Genomic DNA, 25,308 nt, shown 5'->3' on the forward strand with positions numbered 1-25,308 from the left:
ACCCAAGCAAGGTGCAGGCAGTGCTGGAGTGGAAGGCTCCCAAAACCCGGAAGGACGTGCAGAGGTTCCTAGGGTTCAGCAACTTCTACAGGAAGTTCATCAAAAACTTTGCCCACTTGACAGCACCCATCACAGACTGTCTCAGTAGCAAAAGGAAGGTCGCCTGGACAGAGGAGGCCCAACAATCCTTTGAAAAACTGAAACCTGCTCCGACCATAATGCTGTTAAGATGGAGATGAAACTAAACCAACTGGCTCCTTCAGATGGAGGATGAATGACACCTTATTCAGAGATGAAGAAGTGCTTAAGAAGGCCCAAAAAACCTTGAGAGACTATTTTGAGATAAATATGAACACCAATGTGGAAAAAAGAGTAATCTGGGACGCAAGTAAGGCGGTTATGAGAGGGTTCCTGATACAACAGAATGCATTAAAGAAGAGAATCCAAAATGAGAAGAAGGATAAAATTTTGGAGAAAATAAAGGAAAGTGAAAAAAAAATTGAGAGCAAAACCAAAGTCTCAAGAGATTTTGAGAGAAATAAAGTTATATCAAGTGCAATTTATGTAAATGATGAATCAGGAGACAGAATGGAAAATTAAACCAATGAGACAAAAGACATTCGAGTTGGCTGATAAATGTGGGAAATTGCTGGCTTGGCAAATGAAAAAAAGACAAAAACTAAATACAGTTACAAATTTAGAAGTGGAAGGAAGGAATATACAGAACACAGCTGAGATTAGAAATTGTTTCCAGGGGTATTTTAAACAACTATATACACAAGGGCCACAGAAAGAAACTGACGTAGATCGATTTTTGAAAACAAATGGATTACAAAAAATCTCTCAAGAAAATAAATTAATGTTGAATTACAAAATAACTGAACAGGAGATAGAAGGTGCCATTCAGAATATGCAATTGGGTAAATCTCCAGGACCGGATGGACTGACTTCTAGATATTACAGATCTTTAAAAGAATGGCTAGTACAACCTTTGAAAGAGGTCTGTAATGAAATAATGGAGGGGAAAAGGGCACCAGAGTCGTGGAAAGAAGCATATATCACACTTGTACCGAAAATAGAGACTGAAAAGACGCAGCTTAAGAACTATCGCCCCATATCATTGCTTAATGTGGATTACAAAATTTTTGCAGATATTTTAGCTAAAAGACTAAAAAGAGTCTTAGTGGAAGAGATACATAAGGACCAAGCAGGCTTTCTCCCAGGAAGACATCTATCTGATAATGCGAGAAACATAATTAATATTTTAGAACAATTACAAGTGAATATAAACACTAAGGCAGTTTTAATCTTTGTGGACGCGGAGAAAGCCTTTGACAACATTTCTTGGATTTTTAAGGGGGGGGGGAAATTACAGGGTATGGGGGTAGGCCAAGGCTTTGAAAATGGTATAAGTGCAATATATTCTGAACAAAAGGCTAAATTGATTGTAAATAATGTGGTGACGGAGGAAGTTAAGATAGAAAAAGGGACACAACAAGGTTGCCCAATCTCCCCATTGCTTTTTATATCAGTCCTGGAGGTTTTGCTGAATATGATAAGAAGGGACCAGTTGGTTAAAGGTATACAGGTCGGAGCCAAACAGTACAAATTGAGAGCATTTGCAGATGACTTAGTATTGACGTTACAGGAGCCAGAATCTAGTACTAAAAGAGTTGTAGAGCTGATTCAAGAATTTGGTCAGGGTGCAGGGTTTAAACTGAATAAGTCAAAAACCAAGGTTTTAGAGAAAAAATTAACACCAATTGAGAGAGAGAGGTTTCAGAATGAGACAGGTTTAACAGTGGTTAAGAAAGTCAAATACGTGGGGATTAACATGACAGCAAAAAATGGGAATTTATTTAAAGACAACTATGAAAAATGCTGGGTTGAAGTGAAAAAAGATTTAGAAATTTGGTCAAATTTGAAGCTTTCACTGCTAGGCCGTATTGCTGTGATAAAAATGAATGTATTGCCTAGAATGTTGTTTTTGTTTCAAACATTGCAAATTGTGGACAAAATGGACTGTTTCAAGAAGTGGCAGAGAGATATTTCTAGATTTGTCTGGCAGGGCAAGAAGCCTAGAATAAAATTTAAAATACTAACAGATGCAAAGGAAAGAGGTGGATTTGCCCTGCCAGACTTGAAACTTTACTATGAATCAGCAGCTTTTTGCTGGTTGAAAGAATGGCTGCTTCTTGAAAACGCAGACATTTTGGATTTAGAAGGTTTTAACAACGTATTTGGATGGCATGCATATTTGTGGTATGATAAGGTCAAAGCGCATAAAGCATTTAAAAACCATATTGTCAGGAAAGCATTGTTTAATGTTTGGATAAGATACAAGGACTTATTGGAAAATAAAACCCCAAGGTGGCCTTCACCAATCGAAGCAAAAGCTCTGAAAAAGCTCAATATGGAGGTCAAATGGCCGAAATTTTGGGAAATTTGGGAAAAAGATGGAGATAGATTGAAATTGCAGAGTTTTGAAAAACTAAAAAACAAAGTGCGTGATTGGCCTCATTATTATCAGATAATGGAGGCATACAATTTGGACAAGAAAATCGGCTTCCAGGTGGAAAAATCAAAATTGGAAATAGAATTGTTAGAACCCAAAACTAAGACTTTGTCAAAGATGTGTAACTTGCTGTTGAAATGGAATACTCAGGATGAAACGGTGAAATCTGCGATGATTAAATGGGCACAAGACGTTGGACATAGCATAATAATGGCTGACTGGGAACAGTTATGGACCACAGGTATGAAGTTTACGGCATGCAATGCCTTAAGAGAGAATATTATGAAAATGATATACAGGTGGTACATAACCCCAGTCAAGCTTGCAAAAATCTATCATTTGCCCGATAATAAATGTTGGAAATGTAAAGAAACTGAAGGTACATTATTTCACCTTTGGTGGACGTGCCCAAGGATTAAGGCTTTCTGGGAGATGATCTATAATGAATTGAAAAAGGTATTTAACTATACCTTCTTGAAGAAACCAGAGACATTTCTGCTGGGCATAGTCGGCCAATTGGTGCCAAAGAAGGATAGAACTTTTTTTATGTATGCCACAACAGCAGCAAGAATACTTATTGCAAAGTATTGGAAGACACAAGATTTACCCACTCTGGAAGAATGGCAGATGAAAATGATGGACTACATGGAATTGGCGGAAATGACTGGCAGAATCCGAGACCAGGGAGAAGAGTCGGTGGAAGAAGATTGGAAGAAATTTAAAGACTATTTACAGAAATATTGCAAAATTAATGAATGTTAGAATGATGTTTGATTGAAGTTAAGTGGTTTCTAGCTGTAATGATATAAAAGAATATGAAAAAAATGGATTTTTAATAGGTAAAAATTTAATGCTACAATATATTAAGATTAAAGATCAGGATAATAATAATAATAATAATAATAATAATAATAATAATAATAATGATAATTTATTTATTTATACCCCGCCCATCTGGCTGGGCGGCTTCCAAAAGAATATTAAAATACTATGATACATCAAACATTAAAAGCTTCCCTAAACAGGGCTGCCTTCAGATGTCTTTTAAAAGTCTGGTAGTTGCTGTTCTCTTTGACATCTGGTGGGAGGGCGTTCCACAGGGAGGGCGCCACTACCGAGAAGGCCCTCTACCTGGTTCCCTGTAACTTGGCTTCTCGCAGTGAGGGAACCGCCAGAAGGCCCTCGGCGCTGGACCTCGGTGTCCGGGTAGAACGATGGAGGTGGAGACGCTCCTTCAGGTATACTGGACCGAGGCCGTTTAGGGCTTTAAAGGTCAGCACCAACACTTTGAATTGTGCTCGGAAACGTACTGGGAGCCAATGTAGGTCTTTCAAGACCGGTGTTATATGGTCTCGGCGGCCGTTCCCAGTCACCAGTCTAGCTGCTGCATTCTGGATTAGTTGTAGTTTCCGGGTCACCTTCAAAGGTAGCCCCACGTAGAGCGCATTGCAGTAGTCCAAGCGGGAGATAACCAGAGCATGCACCACTCTGGCGAGGCAGTCCGCGGGCAGATAGGGTCTCAGCCTACGTACCAGATGGAGCTGGTACACAGCTGCCCTGGATACAGAATTGACCTGCGCCTCCATGGACAGCTGTGAGTCCAAAATGACTCCCAGGCTGCGCACCTGGTCCTTCAGGGGCACGGTTACCCCATTCAGGACCAGGGAATCCCCCATACCTGCCCGCCTCCTGTCCCCCAGAAACAGTACTTCTGTCTTGTCAGGATTCAATCTCAATCTGTTTGCCGCCATCCATCCTCCAACCGCCTCCAGACACTCACACAGGACTGTCACCGCCTTCTCTGGTTCTGATTTGAAAGAAAGGTAGAGCTGGGTATCATCTGCATACTGATGAACACCCAGCCCAAACCCCCTGATGATCTCTCCCAGCGGCTGCATGTAGATGTTGAAAAGCATGGGGGAGAGGACAGAACCCTGAGGCACCCCACAAGTGAGAGCCCAGGGGTCTGAACACTCATCCCCCACCACCACTTTCTGAACACGGCCCAGGAGGAAGGAGCGAAACCACTGTATGACAGTGCCCCCAGCTCCCAGCCCCTCAAGACGGTCCAGAAGGATGTTATGGTCGATGGTATCAAACGCCGCTGAGAAATCCAGCAGAACTAGGAAACAGCTCTCACCTTTGTCCCTAGCCCGCCGGAGATCATCAACCAGTGCGACCAAGGCAGTTTCAGTCCCGTGATGAGACCTGAATCCCGATTGGAAGGGATCCAAATGGTCCGCTTCTTCCAGGCGTGCCTGGAGTTGTTCAGCAACCACTCGCTCAATCACCTTGCCAAAGAATGGAAGATTTGAGACTGGGCGATAGTTGGCCATCGTGGCCGCATCTTAAATTGTTTTTTTAAGAAGCGGTTTAATAACCGCCTCTTTCAGCGGGTCTGGGAAGGCTCCCTCACGGAGGGAAGCATTCACCACCCCACGAAGCCCATCGCCCAGCCCTTCCCGGCTAGCTTTTATAAGCCAGGATGGGCAAGGATCAAGGAGACAGGTGGTTGGTTTCACTCGTCCAAGCAGCCTGTCCACATCCTCGGAGGTAACAGATTGGAATTGATCCCACGCAATTTGACTAGACAGGACTCTCGCACTCTCCCGCCCCGGCCCTGCTCCCACGGTGGCGTCTACCTCTTCCCGAATCTGAGCGACTTTATCTGCAAAAAACTTTGCAAAATCATTGCAGGAGATAATGTGGCCCGTACTGGGCCCCAATGTTGCAGGTGGTTCCACTAAATTGCGGACCACCTGAAAAAGTCTCCTGCTGCTGTTTTCTGCAGATGCAATAGAGGCGGCGAAGAAAGTCTTCTTCGCCGTCGCTATCGCCACTTGGTAGGCTCGACACTGAGCTCTAACCTGTGTCCGGTCAGCTTCAGAATGGGTCATCCGCCACCGGCGCTCTAGCCGTCTCAATGATTGTTTCATTGCCCTCAGATCCATGGAAAACAGCGGGCTGTCCGGGCTCCATGCAATCGGAGAGGGCGCTTCGGAGCCAAACAGTCAATAGCCCTGGTTAACTCCACATTCCAGCAGGCCACCAGGGAATCAGCTGAAAGGCCATCAACATGGGATAAAGCATCCCCTACCGCTCTCTGGAAACCATTTGGATCCATTAAGTGGCGGGGGCGGACCATCCAAATCGGTCCCACCTCCCTGAAGAGGGGAAGGGTCACGGAGAAGTCAAGTTGCACCAGGAAGTGGTCTGACCATGGCACTTCTTTTGTTTCGCTTTTACTTAGTGTCAGAACACCAACATCCATGGAGGTAAACACCAGGTCCAAGGCATGTCCGCGGCTATGGGTTGGGCCAAACTTATTCAGGGACAGCCCCATGGAGGCCATGCTTTCCACGAAGTCCCGAGCGGCCCCTTGTAAGGTCGTGTCAGCATGGATATTAAAATCCCCTAGGACGACCAAACTAGGTGTCTCCAGAAGAACATCCGCCACAACCTGAAGCAGCTCGGACAGGGAATCCTTGGTGCAGCGGGGAGGTCGGTACACCAAAAGGAATCCTGTACTGCCCCTATTGCCCAACTTCCAGAACATGCACTCAGAGAACTGGGTCTTCCCAATAGGACGCCTGGTGCAAACTAATGACTTCCTAAAAATCACTGCAACCCCCCCTCCCCGCCCACAAGGCCTGGGTTGCTGTGCGTAAGAGAAACCTGGTGGACAAGCAGCGGCAAGAACAGGCCCATCTGCTTCATCCAACCAAGTCTCTGTTACACAAGCTAGGTCAAATCCTCCATCCATGATCAAGTCATGGATGGCAGTGGTCTTATGAATCATTGACCTGGCATTGCACAGCAGCACCTTCAGGGTATGTGGGTATCCCTTGTTGATTCTAGTATCCGTCTGGACAGGACCAGACCCGGAGGCAGGGATAGTCCTCAGACAACGACTAAACCTGCCTCCTCTGTAATGACATGGTCTGGTCTTAGCGTAACTCCTCCTCCTACCCGTGATCACTGAGATCGGTTGTCCCAGCGCATCCCCCTCTGTGGAACATACCCCAGCCATTTTTTTGGCTGGGACCCACTCCCCGGCAGCCCTGACCCTTCACCTTAAGAACAAAATAAGACCTTAAAACAATAAAAAACCCCAGAAAACAAAAAACAATACAAATGAAAAACTATAAAAATTACAAATCCATTAAAATCAAACAAATTCCCAACTAAACATCCATCCCACCCCCATCCCCGTCCCCGCATATACAAAAAAATAAAAGGAAAAGGAAAAGGAACATTTTAAAACATTTTAAAAAGAACTCTGCACCCCTCCAGATCCCCCTGGGCCGCAGCAGCAGTGATGGCAACCGTCCCTGTGAGGCCTGTCAGGCCCTGCCCTGGGCCAGGTGGTGAGTGGCAGGAAGGAGAGAAATTGCTGAATTAACTAATTGAATTGGAACACAAAAAAGGGAGGTATGAGGAGGTCAGGGAAACAAGGATATGAATGTAAGGCATGGAATAATAATAATAATAATAATAATAATAATAATAATAATAATAATAAATTTTATTTATATCCCGCCCTCCCCAGCCGAAGCTGGGCTCAGGGCGGCTAACAACAGTCAAAATAGTCCAACATTCTAAGACATTCATTATAAAATTAATTAAATCAAATTAAAATCAAATTAATGGCAACCATCAAGCAAAATTTTGTGCAGATTGCCAGAGGAGGGGGTCAGGCTGCGCCCTGACCAAAGGCCTGGTGGAACAGCTCTGTCTTGCAGGCCCTGCGGAAGGATGTCAGGTCCTGCAGGGCCCTAGTCTCTTGTGACAGAGCGTTCCACCAGATTGGAGCCGCGGCCGAGAAAGCCCTGGCTCTAGTTGAGGCCAACCTAACCTCTCTGTGGCCTGGGATCTTTAGGATGTTTTTATTTGCAGACCGTAAATTTCTCTGTGGGACATACCAGGAGAGGCGGTCCCGTAGGTACGAGGGTCCTAGGCCGTATAGGGCTTTAAAGGTTAAAACCAGCACCTTAAACCTGATCCTGTACTCCACCGGGAGCCAGTGCAGCTGGTATAGTACCGGATGGATATGATCTCGCAGCGAAGACCCCATAAGGAGTCTCGCCGCGGCATTCTGCACCCGCTGGAGTTTCTGGGTCAGTCTCAAGGGCAGCCCCACATAGAGCGAGTTACAATAATCCAGTCTGGAGGTGACCGTCGCGTGGATCACAGTGGCTAGGTCAGGGCGAGAGAGATAAGGAGCCAACTGCTTAGCTTGGCGGAGATGAAAAAATGCCGCCTTTGTTATAGCTGTAATCTGCGCCTCCATAGAGAGGGAGGTATCGAAGATTACACCCAAACTCTTAACGGACGATGCTGGCACTAATTGCACCCCCGCAAGAGATGGAAGTTGCCCCCTCAATCCCATATCGCTCCGTCCCAGCCAGAGGACCTCTGTCTTCGAAGGATTTAACTTCAACCGGCTCCCACGTAACCATCCAGCCACAGCTTCCAGACATCTGGTCAGTGTATCTGGGGCCGAGTCAGGATGGCCATCCATCAACAGATAGAGTTGGGTGTCATCGGCATACTGATGGCAACCCAGCCCAAAACTCCGGACAAGCTGGGCGAGGGGGCGCATAAAGATGTTAAAAAGCATCGGGGAGAGAATCGCACCCTGAGGCACTCCACACACCAAGGAGTGGCGCGATGACAATTCCCCCCCAAGCGCCACCCTCTGTCCCCGACCGGAGAGAAACGAGCGCAGCCACTGAAGGACTGTGCCCTGGATCCCCACGTCGGCAAGGCGGCGGTCCAGGAGTTCGTGATCGACCATGTCGAAGGCTGCTGACAGGTCTAGAAGAATCAGCAGCCCCGATCCGCCTCGATCCAGCTGCCTGCAGAGATCATCTGTTAGGGCGACCAGAGCCGTCTCGGTCCCATGACCAGCGCGGAAGCCGGACTGGAATGGATCGAGAGCAGATGTTTCATCCAGAAACCTACCAAGCTGTTCAGCAACCGCTCTCTCAATCACCTTACCCAGGAATGGAAGATTCGAAACCGGGCGGTAATTGGATAGATCTAAAGTATCTAATGATGTTTTCTTTAAGAGCGGACGCACCACTGCCTCCTTCAGTTCCCCTGGGAATATCCCAGTGCCAAGGGACAAATTGATGATATCACCCAGGGGGGCCCGCACCTCGTCTGGACACGCTCTAATCAGCCAGGACGGGCACGGGTCAAGAGGACAGGTGGTGGGCTTTCCAGCTTGGAGGAGTCTGTCCACATCGGCTGGGGATATCCGGTCAAAGTGGTCCAATACTGGACCCGAGGACAGTCGAGGGGCCTCCAGTTCCTTTATTGTATCCAAATTGGCAGGGAGGTCATGACGGAGCAACAGGACCTTCTCCGCAAAAAAGCTCGCAAATGCCTTGCAGCTGTGTGTCGAATTGTTATTTAAATTTGGCTGTCCTTCAAGGGACGTTAAAGACCTAATTATACTAAATAATTGCGCCGGGCGAGAGCTAGCGGAGGCAATGGAGGCCAAGAAATAGGACTTCTTAGCGGCCTTCACTGCCATCTCGTAGGTTTTCATAAAAACCCTATAAGATGTTCTTGAAGCTCCGTCACGGGCACCCCGCCATACTCGCTCTAGCCGTCTGAGGTCCCGCTTCATTTTCCGAAGTTCCTCAGTAAACCAGGGAGCCCGGTTTCTGCGGGGTCGCAGAGGGCGCCTAGGTGCGATCTCATCGATGGCTGCTAGGAGCTGGATATTCCAGCCCTCAACAAGCTCAGTCAATGAGTCGCCAGGGGGAGCAAGGTCCCGCAAGGCCTGACGGAATCCATCAGGGTCCATCAGCCTCTGCGGGCGAGCCCAAATTGGCTCGCCACCTAAGTAGGGTGGGGGTGGAAAATCAATCCTGGCTTTCAGTGCGTAGTGATCAGACCATGGCACCTTCATCGAGGGAGACATGATCACATCTATACCGGCGCCAAAGATCAAATCCAGCGTGTGGCCTGCTTGATGTGTGGGGCCCGAAACAAACTGGGAGAGCCCTAGTGTCGCCATGGAAGACACCAGGTCCAGAGCCTGTGAGGAGGGAATGGCATCAGCATGGATGTTGAAGTCCCCCAGTACCAATAGGTTAGGGAACTCCAAGGCCCAGCCGGCCACCGCCTCCAACAGGCGTGACAGGGTGGCTGCTGGTGCGCTAGGTGGCCGGTACACCAGCCAGACAGCCAAGCTCACCTCGGAGCCCCACACTAGGCCAACACATTCAATGCCGGGGATCGATGGTGATGGTAGAGACCTGAAAGAACAGTCTTCTCGGATTAATAATGCCACCCCTCCCCCCCGGCCCACAGTCCGCGACTGGTGGAGGACGGAGAAACCCGGGGGCGCCATCTCTCGTAAGGTAACAGTTTCCCCTTCGCGCACCCAGGTCTCCGTCACACAAGCCAGGTCAACCCCGTGCGAGGTGAAGAAGTCTCGCAGGGTGGCGGTTTTTTTGCCTATAGACCTGGCGTTGCACAACACCAGTGACGGAGGTGAGTAATCCTTGCTCACCCTACCTTCGTCCCTCGGGATGGGGCGCAGGTTGGAAGGGGTACGAGCATATCCATATCTCGATCCCCTTCGCCTATAACATCTGCCCCCACCGCCATACCTCCCTCGCCCCACTACGGTAGCAATCCCAAGCCTCAAACCAACCTCCATTTACAAAATAGAAAACAAATCAAATCAAAACAATTGTACCAACAAAACAAATCCCCACCCCACTCAATATCCAACCCCAAACCAAAATAAAACAGAACAAAATAAAAATACATCAATAAAAACCACCGTTCATGGTGGTACAACAAAGTAAAAAGTAAAAACCCCTATAAAAGATTTTAAAATATATAAAAACATTTTAAACATTTGCCGCAGCAACACCAGTGTCCTTAAAACAGTAGCGGTGGCGAGTGTGGGCCCCGCCCCTTAGGCCTGGAGGAGTGGGCCTACAGGAGGGAGCGGCCTTCCTCAACCCCCACGGTGAAGCCGCAGCAATGGTGTCCTGGTGCCTCATGAGGCCTCTTAAGCTGTGGCGATGGTGAGTCAGTCTGGGCCCCGCCCCCTGGGCCTGGTGGAATCAGCCTGAGGAGGGAGCGGCCTTCCCAACTCACAGTGCAGCAGCAGCAGTGGTGTCCCGGTGCCTCATGAGGCCTCTTAAGCTGTGGCGGTGATGAGTCAGTCTGGGCCCCGCCCCCTGGGCCAGGTGGAATCAGCCTGAGGAGGGAGCGGCCTTCCCAACTCACAGTGCAGCAGCAGCAGTGGTGTCCCGGTGCCTCATGAGGCCTCTTAAGCTGTGGCGGTGGTGAAAGATTGATTCATTATTTTTCTTTTTTTCTTTCTTTTCCTTTGTAAGTGTTTTTACTTTTTTATTCTGTATTGAAGGAATGGGTTTCCCAAACCCAAAACTGACTGTACAGGCATTTTTAAGCTGCACCAAAATCCCCATTTCTCCTTAGCTAAAATGCATAAACTTTAGCCGTTGAGCAAATGCAAAACAAGAACACAGCTCTCTCCCTTATCAGTTTGACGGCAAGACTGGCCTTGACTTTACCAGTAGAACAGACACAGACATATCTTATGTTCTGACCACAAATGACGCAGAGACCCAAGTCTGGGACTAACGCCAGAGCATGTTCTCGGAAGTAGTGACCTCTTGCTCCAAGATAGGAGTAGGAACAGGAATATCCTTTTATGGTCAGGAGTGCAGGAAGGAAATCCCTTTTATGGTTGAGAGTACCAGAGCAGGAACATATGTGATGTCAACCTACGTATACAAGCTGACGTGGTTGGAAGGAGGGAGAGGGTGCCTGGAGGATATATATACTGCATGAAACTTGTCATTTCTTTGGACTTGCTGTGGACTCACCACACAAGTGCCTTCTGCTATCCGGAGAGCAGAATAAACTCTTTCTTTGAACCAACTCGGTGTCATTTTGACTTTCTTCCTCCTCTCACGGAGCAACGCAGACCCAATCGGTGAACTCCAATAAGGCTACAGTATTTTGTATTTTATATTTTTCTTGCATTTTTATTTTTGTCTTTTATTCTTGTATTTCTTGTTTTTATGTAATTCTTTTCTCTGAAATTTTAATAAATATTAAAAAAACAAAAAACAATCCTTTGAAAAACTGAAGAAGGCGTTCGCGTCGGAAGAGCAGCTCCTGCACGTGGATCTGGAGAAACCCATGAGGCTAGAGACCGATGCGTCCGACAGAGCCATTGGGGCGGTTCTTTTGCAGCCAGGGAGGAGCAAGCAGGAATGGAAGCCGTGTGCCTTCTTCTCAAGAAAGCTGAAGAAGTCGGAGCAAAACTATACGGTGTATGACCGCAAACTGCTTGCGATCTATGCGGCGTTTCGGCGATGGCGACATCTACTAATAGGGGCGCAGCACAAGATCCAGGTTTGTACAGAAAACACAAGAACTTGGGATACTGGAGGACCGCACGAGTGCTCAACCAGAGACAGATTCGATGGGCACAGGAGTTCTCCAAGTTTTCCTTCGAAATCTGATACGTGCCAGGAGAGGAAAGCGTGAGAGCAGATGCTCTCTCCCAGAAACCGGAGTACTTGGAAGGAGAGGGGCCACCGGAGATACGACACGTGATCCCCGAGGACCGATGGGTGTGTGTGGGAACCTTGGTGGGGCAACGAGAACTGGCTGGACTTACTAGGAACGACGTGTTCGCACAAACTAAAATCCGGGAACTCTTCCGAGACGGAAGAGAAACCCAAGGAGGGTTTGAGGAGAAGGAAGGGGTGCTGTACTATAAGGGGGCGCTGTATGTACCGGGGGAGACCCTACGGGGGAAGGTACTCAAACAACTCCACGACAACCCCACAGCGGGGCACTTTGGACAGCACAAAACCATGATGCTCGTCACCAGGCAGTTCTGGTGGCCCAGGGTGAGGGAGGACGTACGGGAATATGTATGGGGTTGTGACCGCTGCCAAAGGGCAAAGGGGGAGCGGACCGCCCCAGCAGGATTACTGGAACCCTTACCCACGCCGGGGAAACCTTGGGAGGTGGTATCCATTGATCTTATGACCGATTTGCCCAAGTCCCGGGGGAAGACAGCGGTCATGGTAGTGGTCGATCTGCTCACAAAAATGTGCCATTTTATAGCTTGCTCACATGCGGTCATGGCAGAGGAAACAGCCAGGTTGTTTGTAGATCACATCTTCCGGTTGCATGGGGCTCCTTCGAGGGTCATCTTCGACCGCGGGAAACAATTTACTTCCCGTTTCTGGAGGAAGCTCATGAGCTTGCTGCAGGTCGAAGTGGGCTTCTCGACGGCGAGACACCCGGAAACCAACGGGCAAGCAGAAAGAACGAACAGTATTCTCCAGCAATACCTACGCTGCTACGTCAGCGAGAAGCAGAACGATTGGGTAGAAAGACTAGCGCTGGCTGAATTTGCGTACAATAACGCTGAACATGTGTCAATGGGAATGAGCCCGTTCATGGCCAATTATGGGTGTCATCCCAGGGCCTTCCCGGGGAGTGGGGAGGAAGGTTGGAGTGTACCGGCAGCAGAGCAGTTTGTGGAAGAAATGGAAGCCCTGCACCAGCAACTTAAGATGAACTTGGAGCGGGCCAAGGAAATTTACAAGAGGCAGGCAGACAAGCGCCATAGGGAAGGGGAGACCATACAGGTGGGAGATCGGGTGTGGTTGTCAACCCAAGGGTTACCTTTTAAGGGGGGGGTGCAAAAAGTTGCAACCCAGGCGGCTGGGACCGTTTGAGGTAACACAGCAGGTGAACCCCGTGGCATTCAAGCTCAAATTGCCAGACAGCATGAAGATACACCCAGTGTTCCATAGGTCCCTACTCTCGCCGTACAGGGAAGGAAGGGGATTCCCGGGGCGAGAGGGAGAAGTCACCACACACCCGCAGGTAGAAGAGAGGGAGCACCACAACTTGGCCACGGAAATAGATAGATAATACTTTATCCGGCTATAAGCCCACAAGGTAAAACAAATCAATAGATAAAAATCAATAGATAAAATCAATAGCATTTTACAATCTAAAATATCAACTAAAATATTTCAACGCATAATCTCTAGATGTACCGTGTTATGGCCTTGAAGATAAAGATGGTGCATAGAGTTTACTGAATTTTTAATAGTCATGCAGCATTCCATGAAGTCTTTTATATGACAGAACTGAAATCAGGAATCTAGCAACCTGTAATGTTCTATAAGAGTCAATGTCCTGGAGTAGATAAGCTAGATGCAATTCAGGTGTTTTAGCATCAATTTCCAGAATGATTGAACTCAGGATCCTTGATCGGGGAACATTGTATAAGGGGCAATTAAACAAGATATGATAAAGGGATTCTATCGATTTGTTGTCACATGCGCATAAAACAGAGATTTTACCGTTAGTAAATCTATTGCTCAGCACATTTGAGGGGAACACATTAAATCTGGCTCTAACAAATGCGAATCTATGCGACGCAGCCGATAAAGTAGACAGATATCGAGGTATCTGGGACATAGATGTAATGCCCTGATATATCGGGGAACATGTACCTCCACCTGTGGTAAGATTTTGTTGCAAATCTACCTCCTCCAGTCTTTGTTTGATGACCTTTTTAGCTGTAATTAGATCTAAATTAAGTATATCGGAAGGAGAGATTCCATAAGACAACAGTTTGGAATGGATTTTTGTTGCCCATGGGCTGGTGAATTCATCTCTCCAAAGGCACTGAATAAGATGGTAGTTTGGCAATTTATGCCAAAGGGACAGCCAATAATTAAAGGCATGTCTCCACATCAGAATCTCAAGGGAGGGGGTCTTAAGTTCTAAGCGAATGGCAGAGTTGCTTACACAGGAGGGTAGTTTCGAAAGGTGTCTTAGAAAAAGATTTTGCAATGTCACCAGAGGCAAGAGGTTTACAAAGGGACCGCATAGGCCATAGTTGCAACCACTTTTGCACTATAAACTTTTAAGGCGGATGGAACATGCATAGCCCCCTCAGTAAAGAAGAAGCGTAGTAGAGCGTAGATAAGGGCTTTGACCTTGTTTTGTAAATATGTGATATGCGCTTTCCATCCCATATTATACTGGAAGTAAATTCCTAGATATTGAAATTTGTAAACTTGTTCAATTGGCTTCCCCTCAAGTTCCCATCTATACAGTTTACGACTCCTGGAAAAAATTAGGACTTTAGATTTGGAATGGTTAATAGTAAGTAAATTTGTTTGGCAATATAATGCAAAAATCTGAAGGGCCCTCCTCAAACCGATTCGAGAATAAGAGAGGATCACCGCATCGTCAGCGTACAATAATAAGGGGCAGCGATAGTCTGCAAGCCTGGGTGCATGAATGGAGGTTTGGGCCTCAGCTAGGGGCGTCCTCATGTCACTAATATAAAGGTTAAAAAGATAGGAGGCAAGGATACACCCTTGTCGTACCCCCTTATTTATTGGAACTGAGTTTGTGAGATCGCCCTCAGGTGTTAACCTCACCCTAGCGGCCGTCCCTTCATGTAATTTAATCATAAGCCACAACAGCCTTTTCTCTATGCCCCACTTTGCCAGTTTTTCCCCATAACAGCTCTCTAGACATACTGTCGAAAGCCGCCTTCAGGTCTATAAAAGCGGCACATAGAAGACCATGAGGGGGGGAAGAATACTTCCGCGCCAAATGATATAGAATTATAGCATGGTCAATAGAAGCGCGATTTGGTCTAAACCCGACCTGTTCATGGCCTATCAGATTGGAATCTTCGGCCCATTGGGTTAGTCTGGTTAGCAGGAAGCGAGTATAGATTTTCCCGATGATTGATAGTAAACTGATGTTACGATAGTTTCCTGGGTCCTCTGGTGGTCCTTTTTTATATATAGGAATTATGATGGACTCCTTCCATGATCTAGGTATCTGGCCCGTGGCATTGATTGCATCAAAGATTTTTGCAAGAATTTTAGCCCACCATATTGGGTGTTGTTTAATAGCTTCCGCCGGGATCAGGTCGGGCCCTGGGGCTTTATCAGTTTTCAGTTTAGCAATTAAATCTACTATTTCCTCCGGGTCAGTATCTGGCCATATGGGCAAGTGACTTGAGAGAGTATCAGACTGGATGTTAGAGATGTCTGTCTGGGAGAAATATTTTCTTAGAAATTGTTCCCATGTCGGGGCTGGGATAACCGTCAATGGGTATTTCCTCGATCTTTTGTTGATTAAATTCCAAAAACCACGAGAGCTGCGAAGCTTAGAGGCAGCAATCAGCGCTTGCCAATGTCTTAGCTGCCACTCGTGCTTGGCTGACTTCTGTGCCTGTTTGTAAGCAATTTTGGCCTGCAAGTACTCTGGGGGGGGGGGGGAGAGTTTCCGCTCCAGAGGATTTATATCTGTTGTAGATACAACAAAGAGAGAGTCTAGCTTGCTTACATTTGGCATCAAACCAAGGTGCACCGAACCTGGGTTGATCTCGGTTAGCCAGGTGAGCCGGCATCGTAAAGAAGCTAGTTAAATCTGCAGCGAAGTGGAAGAACCACTCCAGTATCCTATTTGGTTCAGACAGCTCCGCCAATGAAACAATAAGGGATTCGGAGCTATTCCTCTGGAAGAATTCTGCATATTTTTGGGCCTGTTTCATAGACCATTTAATGCCTCTTACTTGAGCTGTGGCATTTAAACCTACATGAATTGGGTGTGTACTGCTAACCGGGTGCCAGTCAAGCGTTAGCTTGGCCGCTAGAGGTAGGTGATCACTGGATTGTACATTATCTACTTTGAGATAAAATAAGTTTGAAAATGGGTCTTCTGAGACTAGAAGATAATCTAGGACACTATTTGATGTTGTGCCCAAATGAGTGAATTCACCTGGCACGTCCGGAGGGCAGTTGCCATTTAGAATGTTCAAATTCATACGAATGGCCAATTGATGAAGAAGGACTCCCGCCTCATTCACTCTGTTGTCCTTAGATCTTCTTGATGTGAAAGAGATTAAATCAGATTTTGGGTAGGGGGGAGATACCCACCACTTGGCCTTAATTATCCCATTCCAGTTGGCGGCTGTACGTGCATTAAAGTCACCACCCATTATCGATGGAATATTAGGGTACATAACATAGCATGCCAATAAATGATCTCCCAGAGAATCCCATCTATAATGAAGTGTTAAGGGTTTCAGAACTTACTGTCATTATCTCAGCTCACAGTCAGAGGTAACTGGCCTCTCCGGGACAGACTGAGTGAGATACTTGCTTACCTTCCGTCTGCGTCTCCCTGCAGACGTGGTCGGAAACCGGAGATTCTCCTCATTAGACGTGAGGAGAACACACCCTCTGCTTCTCTCTCCTTGCATTCCCCCCCAGGGAGGGGAAATGAGACAGACAGGAGTCCTATTTACATGTCTTTTATTCCTGTCATTCAGCAGTACATAGAAATGTGACTGCACCCTTCAGACTCCATCAGAAGAGTCACAACTCCACCCCTGTACTTCCAGCACAGGTCAGATGACACTCTGAGCTAACATCCGGTGCTCAGTACAGAGAATAGACTCCCCCTTTTTTCCAACAGTATAGTTGCAAACCACAACATCCTGTTTTGCATTCCAGCCACTTGCAGCTGGCTTTTGCATTGGTGCTTTTCCCCAACACTTACAGGGTTAAAGAGTTCTGAGTGACGTTCTGAATGACGTCTCACATTCTTGAGGCGTGGTTACAGACACATTCGGGAGTGGTTTTACTCTGAGTGTTTCAGTCTGTGTTTGCTCGGACGGAAGGCGAGAGAGAAGATGTGTGCTCTCTCACCAGGAGATTTATGAGCTGTTTTACTGCACGAATAAAGACTTGGAGATAAGCAAGACAGGCTGCGTCAAGTCTGAAATTATTACCCACACACTGCATTCACTTCATGCCGCTGCGATCGCTCTGCTAACCGGCCAAGGAGAGGCAGAAGGACTTTTGGATCGGCACGGACAGTTAGCAAGCTGCGCAAGGGAAGCGTGCCAGGCACCATTTGGCTCTCTTGGCCGGCATATGAAGGTCTGATATCAGACCACCTGGAGGGAGATAAACATTGGTGATTAATAGTGAGAATTTTTCACTTGAAATCAGACCAGTAAAAGCAAAAGGAGGAAAGGTATGAACTAGGGAGAGTTTAGCTCTCATTTTAAGCGATATGGCGATTGCAAGACCGCCTCTGGACCTGCCACCTTTCTGGGAGGGGATAGCTGGAAGTGATATCAGTTCAAAGCCATTTATATCTATTTTATCTTCCTCCCATGTTTCTTGCAAAAGGATTATCTGGAAAGAGTTTATATAGGACAGAAATTCGGGATCTAATCTTTTCCTTTTCCAGCCAGCAATGTTCCAACTTAGGACAGCTAGCTGGGGACTTCTGTGTTGTTCTTTTAACAGTCAAAACGGAGGGGGGCAGACTCTCTGTTAAAGACAGAAGATGTAACAAAAAAGTCAGTTATTTTACTTTGGGAAGATGGTAACTGTGAGGCGCCCTCCAAATTAAAGTTTTTAACAATTTGGTTCGACTGTTGGCACACCGTGGATGATCCACTGAAAGTAGATCTCTGAACAGGAAGTCTCTTCATTTCGAAATTCTTGGTACAACTTGACAGAGAATTACCCAGGTAGGGGGAAATTGAGTCCGTCGGGGTAAACCCTCTCGCAGATTTATCATCCGACATTCGGATGATTTTATTGATGCGTCCCATCGGGTCTTCAATCGTTTCCGACGGCGGGTCCCGAGGTGTAACATTCGCAGTTTCCTTTGAAGGAGGTAATTGAGGGGGCATCACGGGGGTGGAAATTGCGGAAGACTCTCTCAGGGGCATCACTTGTGGACTACTTCTATATCTGGTCGAAACTGGAGAAGATTCTAGCTCTGGCATAGATGAGTGAGTTAAAGAGGGATTTGAGTCAAGCAGGGAAATCAGAATTTCGTCCTTAGGTATGTTGGTTGATGAATATAGATGAAGGTTCAGTGAGGATGGCAGCACCTGGTCGTCTCGTGATGTAGCGCACGGTGCAGAAACAACTTGAAGATTTGAGTCTTGTCGGATGGTTTTTAAATTCAGAGTGGAGCTGAGCTGAAGAAGGTCAACTACTTCTGTCCGGTGAGCCCAAGTGGGATTATTTGAGACATCGTTAGTATCTTCCCCTCTATGTTGGACTTGCAAAAGCTGAGATTTAAGCATGTCAAATCTTTGCATCATCACTGACTGTTCTTTCGGAGGGAGGGCTCTGAACGAATCAATAAGTTCCCTTTTGTCGAGGGCAGTCTGAAGATTATCGTCCTCATATATAGCTGTTTGAGAGGGTATTCGGTTTGGTCGAGGATGGCACGCTGCAGAGTCATCGCGGTTGTTTGATCTTGCTGTCTGTAAAAACCCTCGTTGCTACGATGTCGGCCATGGACAAAAGCGTTTTCCTCCTAACAATAATAGATGGTATCTTTTCAGAGTGGAACACAAGTATCACCTTCAAGAAGTTGGTCTGCCGGGGAAGGGGCATCACAGCATATAGGTCAATCTGATGTTTCTTAATTTTTAAAAGTTTGCTTAAACAGTCTTTAGCTCCTTCTAGCATTGACCATCTTCCTATTTCCGACCTGACAGAAAGGCAACTTTTCTTGGGTTGCAGAATTAATATCTGATTGTTCAATTGGGAATTTAAGATATATTTAATTTTAGTCTCCTTTATTTTATCTGAATTGGGGTGAGGCAATAAGTTTTTGACCTCACAAACTGAAGATTGTGTTGTTGATTCAAGTTTTTCGATTTTCAGCAGGATATTGGATAATTGTGAAGATACCTCGGCCAGCCTTTTAAAAATACAGTGAAGGGTCTTAATTACTAAGTGTAACTGCTCACAACTGGGGAACTCCCCCATAACAGATGCCAAACCATCTTCCTGCGATGAGAGTTTTTCTTTCGTATTCTCCTTTACAGGCTTTACATTTGAAACATTTTGAGTCATCGGAATTGGAGTAGCTTCTAAATCAATTAGAGGTAGGAAGCGATTTTGGGTTTCCACTGCAAAGCATTGCTCGGCATGGTCACTCCCTCCTCCATTCCGGTGTGGCACCAACCTTGATAGTTTTGGTTTAGGGGATGATAGGGGCTCGTCAAAGTCTCTCAAGCGTTTTTTCTGACCCATGCTTTCCTCAGGCCAGGGATTATACGATTCTTAAAATAACATAACACTTGACACGCAATTAAGATAATGGCGTTCTCAACTCCTTTAGCAGCTAAAGCCGGCCCGCTGATACGAGAGAAACAAAGAGCAGCTTGCAGCAGTCTGGAGCAGGGCCAAATCTCTCAGAGAGTTTCCATAGTATGCGGCTGCAGCAATTATAAAATACTTCAAAAACTGACTGAGTCAGTTGAGATAAAAGTATAAAAGATTAAAAGATTAAAAGAAGTCCGAAGAGCACCGGTAAGCGCGTCTTACCTCGGCGCCATCTTGGCTCCTCCCCCGGCCACGGAAATACTTGATTCAAGGTGGCGAGGGCGCCAGGTGGAGTACTTGGTGGCTTGGGAGGGAGAACCCGGGTCGGAAAACACGTGGGTTCCCACGGAGGCAATCACTGACGGGTATCTGGTGGAGGAATTCCACCGCCTGTTCCCGGACAAACCCAAACCACTAGCGAGATTCTGGGAGGAGCAATTTGGAACCACTGACGATGAAGAGGATTTTGTGGGGTTTTCTGTCTCCAAAGGGGAGGGAGAAGAGGCTTCGGAGGAAGAAGAATCAGACTGGGAGGCCCACCCCGCAGGAAGGGATCAGAGCGGGTGGGAAGCGGGTTTTGAATCCTCAGAGGATGGCAACAGCTCCTTCCGGGGGTTCCCCGCATCGTCGGCCGAAGAAAGGGACGAAGTTGGGTCAACAGGTCGGGTCGGGGGTGGAGGGGGTCCTGGGGGGGAGGTGGATGTCAGGGAACTGACATCGGAGCTAGAGGCGGAGGGAAGGCTCTCAAATGATGCTGGAGAAGGGCCCGGCAGGGAGAGAGGCAGCTCCGCAGATGGGGAAGCAAATCAGCGCAACACCAGGGATATAGAGGGGCTGATGGGGGAATCGGCGAGAGGGCTCCAGGACTCTTCACCAGACACCAGCGGGGAGAGCACGGGTCCTCCGCTACCCACGCCCACCCTGCGCAGAAGACTTCCGCGCAGAGAGAGTAGGAGGAGACTGGGTGTCAAACAACTTTTATGTTGGAAAAGATTTAAGAAATGCCCACTGACGGATTCTGCTAGCGACTGAGGCAGCCACGAATTGAAGGGCTGCCCAGACTGAAAGGTTTAGCAAGGCAACAAAGCCTGGAGAGGTGGCAACTTACGCACGAGCAACCCATACACATTACATGAATGTACCTGGAAAAAGCATCAATCAATACCATGAAGTGCTTTGCTCCACCTAGAGAGGTTGCAAGTGGACCAACAAGGTCTGCATGGACAGTCTGGTAGGCTTTAGATGCCCACCTGCCAGAAACCTTGCCCTATTGAACTGTGTGTCATTGTAATGGCCTTGGCCGGTTGTGAGTTGTGAAGGCCGCTTCCTGCAAGGCCCTTTCCACCTGGCCTGGGGGGCAGGGCCCAGACACCAGTTCTACGAGGGACATCGTCATGGAACTTTGAAGTGTCAGGCATAGCCCTATTGGCTTTAGCCCAAACGTAGCAGAGTTTTCCTGCACAGCGAGGAAGCTAGTTGCGGCGGTAATGACTAGTCAGCTAGACTCAGAATAATTATTTACAGGATTTATTAAAAGGAAAAATAAAACCAGCAGAGTTTCTGCATACAAATCAAAGCAAAATAAATCCTTTCTTTCTCTCTCTCTCTCTCTCTCTCTCTCTCTCTTAACCATACACAGCACTTCTACTCCTTCTCCTAACACACCTAAACTGTGCTAGCAATCCTAGATAACAGAGTTGAGTGCTGGTCGTTAACCAATCAGAGTAAGTAGTTTCTAGGTCAAGCAGACCTTGGCTTTCTGCCAAGAGTAAATTGACACTGCCTTGAGTTAATTGTGTGAAGCCAGAATCTGCAAGTTTCCCATGAGAATCAATTAACAGAAACTGAACACCCCCTCACAGATTCTGCTGGACAATTAACATCAAAAAACACCTATGTAGGAGATTCTTTTTCCAGCAAACCTAAACCCTTGCACATTTGCTTGTTCTTTATCTTTGCCAATGGTTTAGTTAATACATCTGCTACATTTTCTTCACTTGATACATAAGTACATGTGATTATATTGTCTTGTACACAGCAACGTACATTTTGGTATTTTACAGAGATATGTTTGGAACGTGATTTGAAACCCTCTGTTTTACTTAAGGTTATACAAGCTTGATTATCAATGTAAACTTGTACTGGTTCTCCACAATTCACATTTAAATCTGTTAACAAATGCTTGAAATAAATCACCTCGTTGCACAATTCACTCAATGCGGCGTACTCTGATTCCGTTGATGACACACTTACAACGTCTTGCTTGCGTGACCGCCAGCTGATTAAAGCTCCACCGACCATTATGACTAGTCCTGTGACAGATTTTCTATCTGGCAAATTTCCCCAGTCATTATCACAGTAGCAACTCAACATTTCGTCCTCGGAAGAATTTAATTGTAACATATAGCCAATTGTCTGTTTGAGGTATCTCAGAACTTGTTTTACCCCTTTCCAGGCATTTAGTGTGGGTTTTGAGACCAATCTACTTAATATGCCTACTGCGTAGCTAATATCAGGTCTGGACCACTGTGCTAGATACAATAAACTTCCAATTACAGAGTGATATACATCAGGATGTTCAAATTCAGGACTCTCATCTATATGAAGTGTTTTTATGAAACCTGGATCCATAGGCACCGCTGCCCCTTTGCAATCCTGCATCCTGTATGTAGTCAGTAGTTGTTTAACTTTGTTCTGCTGACTAATTAGGCAGCTGCCATCTTGGGCCCAGCACACTTCCAACCCTAGATATGTCCTAACCAGGCCTAAGTCTTTCATTTTGCACTTACTGGACAATTGCTTGGCAAACCTTTTAGTTTGTTTATCTGTTTTACAGGCATACAATACATCATCTACATAAATCAGACAAAACTCTTGATCACTGCCTGTACCACGTACATAAATACAATTGTCAGCTGTACTCTGCTTGAAACCAAATGACACTAAGGCCTCATGGAAACATTTGTTCCAAGATCTTGCAGCCTGTTTGAGACCATATAGAGCTTTGTTTAATTTCAACACTCTATTGGAACCTGTCTCATAACCAGGCGGTTCGGCTAGATACAGGTCTTCTGATATTGATGCATGTAAATATGCAGTCTGGCTATCAAAATGGTTTAACAGGAGTTTTCTCTTTGCTCCAAGCGTTAAAATCAGCCTTACACTGTCCCCCTTAGCAGTAGGGGGAAAAGTTTTGTCATAATCTTTTCCAGGCCTCTGAGAATATCCTTGAGCCACTAAAAGAGCTTTGTATTTGTACTTTCCTGTCACCAGAGGTTTAAGTTTGTACACCCATCTGCAGCCTACAATCTTTGCCCCCTCAGGCGCTGCTACTGGTGTAAAGACCTTGTGCTCATTTAGAGAGGACATCTCTTCCTCCATTGCCTGTTTCCAGAGCTCTGCCTCCTCTTTTGGTAACTTTAACACCTCCTGAAAACTCTTGGGCTCTGCAATTACACTAAACACATTTGCAGTATCTGGAGAAAAACGCACCGGAGGCACTCCTTTGTTTTGTCTTTTAGATCTTCTGGGAGAAAATTTTTCTTCTGACCCACTTTCCTCCTCAGAACTACGACCTCTCTTTTGTTGCTTAGCAACTGGTCTCTGGCTAATTCCACTTTCTTGAGAGCTCTTATCTGAACTTTCCTCCCCCTCAGACTCTGATTCTCTGTGTCTACCTTCAGAGTCAAGGAGCTCCTGGGAAGGTTCAAACCAAACCTCAGTATTGGCATGTAGTCTCTCCCAGCCACTATGTTCACAAAAAACTGGCATTCCTGGAGATCACAATGCCATTTGTCCCTTCAGCAAAGCGGAAACCTTTTCCCAGCTCCTGGTATCCCACAAACACTAACTGTTTGGTCTTAGGATCTCCCTTCTTTCTCATTTGTTTCGGAATTAATACCCAGGCTTTTGATCCAAACACATGCAAATGGTCAATTTTGGGTTTTTTCTGAAACAATTTAAAGTACGGGGTTGTACCTATTGTTTGATGAAAGAGCCTATTTTGGAGATAACACGCGGTGAGCATGCTCTCCCCCCAATAAGACATGGGCAAATCAGCATCATCAAGCATGGCAAACATCATATCTTGTAAAGATCTGGTTTTTCACTCTGCAACGCCATTCTCCTCTGGAGAAAAAACATTGGTTTTTCTATGCCCAATGCCACGCTTTTGTAACCAATCTCTAAAGGCATTTGACATAAATTTGCACAGATGCCACCCAAATTTCCACAGATGCCACCCAGCCTTTAAACTTAGTGAACACGTCACCCTTATTTTTCATGGGAAAAACCCAAGAGTAACGCGTGGCGTCATCCACAATTGTTAGTGAAAAGCGCGCTCCACCCCTGCTTACAGCAAATGGACCAATTACGTCCATGTGAACCAGCTGTAGCGGTGACTCACTAACTCTGTCACTTCTGGGGTAAGAGACTCTGTGGGTTTTAACCTTTTTACAAACATTGCAATCAAGGTACTTGTTACAACTCTTTAAATTACCCCCATCAGCCAATTCAGACATTTTTAGTACACTTTTCCAGCAAGCATGCCCCATTTTCCTATGCAATAAGTGCACACAGTTGCCATGTATAGCTTTGTTGTTCACTGCAGGCTGAGGTTTACTGACTACTGCTGCAACTTGAGATCCTGCTTTAAGCCAAAACAAGCCTCCCTCTGACTTAGCAGTGCCTAAAATCTCACCAGCCTTCTTAATAATGCAACTGTCTCCTTCAAAATACACTTTAAACCCAGCTTTCAGCAAACAATCTACAGACATCAGATTGCTCCTTAATGATGGCACACAAAGTACATTTTGCAGGCATTCACGAAGACAAGGAACAAAAACTGCACCCCCCGAAATCACTTCGGAAGTACTTCCGTCTGCTAGAGCCACCTGGCTGCGCTGTGCTGAGTTCTTGGAAACAAACAATTCATCTGAATTTACGATGTGCCGAGACGCTCCCGAATCGACCACCCAGACAGTTTGTTTCTCATCAGCAATCTTGACCTCGGCGGTCACCAGCTGAGCTAACTGTTTTTGTTTGAAGAATTTCTTTTTACGCTGCTGCTGATCTCGTCTCTGCTCCTGCACCGGCAACTGAGACTTGACCAACTCCGGACATTGTCGTTTTAGATGCGCTGAAGACCCACATCGGAAACAACGCCTAACAGCAAACGCTGACTCCTCACCAGTACGCTGCTTTTGCTTCACCTCTGGCACGGCATGAGAACTCCTTCCAAACCGCCCACCAGTAGAAGTCTCTGCAGCAAATGACCTTTCTTGCCTCTTCTGCCATTCTTCAATCAAACGCCCAGTAACGTAACTGACTGATAAATCACGCTCCTGTATGCCTTCTAGAGACAAAACTAAATTATCCCAGCTTTCCGGGAGAGAACTCAAAATAATAGCCACCTTCTCCTGCTGGTCTAACGCGCAGTCTCTTTCCTGTAGCGCAGCAAACTTTAACTGTAAACTGTGTAGGTGTTCCTGCATTGTAACCCCAGGCTGTAACATTGCCTTGTACAATGCCTTGCGAATGAACAGCTTGGAAACCGCTGTCTCACGCACATGGAGTTCTTTA

At 46.5% G+C, this 25,308-nt stretch overlaps 1 long non-coding RNA gene across 1 annotated transcript; it reads left to right on the top strand.

Annotated features, from left to right (window-relative positions):
- Positions 1 to 13,462: 13,462 nt before the first annotated feature.
- On the top strand, positions 13,463 to 18,864 carry LOC310697760. Its single transcript, XR_014521202.1, has 2 exons — positions 13,463 to 16,654; positions 17,527 to 18,864. It is a non-coding gene; the product is annotated as an uncharacterized lncRNA (long non-coding RNA).
- Positions 18,865 to 25,308: the final 6,444 nt, after the last annotated feature.

The sequence above is a fragment of the Podarcis liolepis genome (genome assembly GCF_965112155.1).
Source record: "Podarcis liolepis genome assembly, chromosome: W".
Classification (NCBI taxonomy): Eukaryota; Metazoa; Chordata; class Lepidosauria; order Squamata; family Lacertidae; genus Podarcis; species Podarcis liolepis.